This window comes from Phytophthora cinnamomi, assembly GCF_018691715.1.
Source record: "Phytophthora cinnamomi strain GKB4 chromosome Unknown Contig21, whole genome shotgun sequence".
In the NCBI taxonomy this organism is placed as follows: domain Eukaryota; phylum Oomycota; class Peronosporomycetes; order Peronosporales; family Peronosporaceae; genus Phytophthora; species Phytophthora cinnamomi.
Window position 1 is genome coordinate 1,736,100 of NW_027150954.1, and position 2,299 is coordinate 1,738,398.

Below are 2,299 nucleotides of genomic sequence, written 5' to 3' on the forward strand. Positions count from 1 at the left end.
AATTATATTTGAATACACAAATATAATTTAAATCAGATAAGACTCCAAGTGACTTAGATTAGTTAAAATGAGAACTGTATTGTTTGTGAATTGATCTTCCTCCTAAATCTACTAAAACTGTTTATCATCTATGAAAGGGGTTGACAGCGGCTGGCTGTCAGAGCCCCGCCAATATGAACGTCTCTAATTGGTAGAAAGATGCTGCTTTCTGCCAATAGGATTTTTGGGTATGTGTGGACCACTCATTGTGGTGGCCCACTTCAATGTATCCATTGGTGTGACTTACACCAATGTGAGGAAGTATCTAAAACCTTTAACAGATATTTATCTGTTAAGCCATAATTGACAAATGTCGTGCACAAGTGACAACTGTCACTTGTGTGCGTAACCCCGTTACACCATCCCCCTGTTAAGCTTAGACGTGTCGGTCTCGACACGTCAATTAATATTGACTGCTTGTCAATTGTTTGTGCTGGAGATTTCCGTACTCATCCACAATGAGTACGACCAAACTGAAGACTGCCATTGCAACAGAGGGTAAGCTCTCTGTTGCTGAGTACCATGCACGGTAGGGCGAGGTGCGCCGCTACCACGGGAACTGACAACATAGTGCCTGTGTACGATTCTTCGATGTCGACCGCGCCTGTGCGTCGACATCTCTAAGCGAATTGCTGTTGCTTACCGTGATCGGGTAAGCAAGCGCCAAAGCACTTCGAGTCCTTCTCGAACTGAGGCAAGTATTAGCAACTCCACGCTGTTGCGGTGGAAGCTGGGGTCCGTGCGCCGTGCGCACTGTCCGTCCAGGTGGCAGTGCGTATCAGCAACCGCGACCACAACAGGTATACTATATGTATACCTGAGAGCTTCAATGATCTCCGTGCTAATTATCTAGCACGCGAGGCGTCAGCTTGTAGATTACTACAGCGCTCGCACTACCTTCTTGCTGGTAGTGCGTGTTGGGCTTCGTATTCCGTCACCATGTCCGGAACGTCTTCCATCAGGACGTTCCGTGGTTCCCATGTGTCGTGCTGGAGAGGGAAACCTCTCCAGCGAATACGAAAACAATCCGGACCTCGGATTGTTTTCCTATGATCAACAATTCGCTGGACGATCCAGCGAATATTTCTCCGCGTGCGTCTCGATGCGGTGGCGGAGGTGGTGGAAACACGCCCCGATGGTCAACGCCATGGCGACCTTCCTCTCGTGTCGCTCCTCTCGTGTCGCTCCACGACCAGGTGACGGTCGTGGAGTACCTTCAGAGCGCGGAGGTTGCCGCTCTGTACCATCGTGTCCCGGCTGTGGCGGTCTCCCAACCCCCTTGAACGTGCCGGTCGGGCTGGAGGCCCGACTGTATTAACTGCTCCAGCGCGACTACGCGCTGGAGAGGAGGGATTCCCCTGCCGACCTGTCTCTTCGGGTCAGACGAGCCACTTGGTTCGTGCTGGAGGTATGGCTTTAACCGCCCGACATAAAATGTCTGGTGGAGCCGCGTGCTAGACGGTATGTCTAGCGTGTATGCGTTACCGTGGCGTGCCATCACCGTGAATGGCCCGATGAAGCGCGGAGCAAGCAAGCTTGCTCCGAAATCCGAAACAGCATGTTTAGGCAGGTTTTGAGTAGATAACCAAACTAACGAACCAACTTTAAATTCATTTGTGTTGCCTCTGCCAATATTATCGGCGTTCAGCTTCTGTCTATCCACAGAAGCTGCAATCGTGTCCTGGACTAACCGAATTACGGCTTGTCTTTTATTGATGAAGTCAATCGCATCCGAGCTGAAGTCATTCAGCTCGCTCTCCACAAGAGGCCCGGCCTCTGTGTCGTTCATCGCGGTGTCTGCGCCCTGCGCAGGCCCGTGGTCCTTGTTCCTTGTGTAGTCTGTGCCCTGCACAGACTCGTTTTCCTTGTTCTGGGGGTCAGCGCCCTGCGTCGACCCTTGGTTCTTCCTGCCAAGGTCTGCGCCCCGCGCAGACCTGGTTGTCTTGTTCCTTGTTGCTGACACTGCGAAGGTGTCAGTTGACTGCTGTGTTGCAGTCGCAGATCCTCCCCACTTAAAGTGGGAGCGACCACTCCGAGTAAACTCGGCAGATGGGGATGCCGCATGGCATTCACATAAACCGGTGTATGCCCGGTCGAGGCATGCACCGAGTTGTTGATGGCGAATTCCGCCATCGACAAACACTCGCTTCAGTATTGGAACGAGTGAGCGTAGCGCTTCAGAATGTCGACGAGCACGCGGTTCACGCTCTCGGTTTGGCCGTCCGTCTGCGGATGGTCCGCAGTCGACATTGAAAGCTGG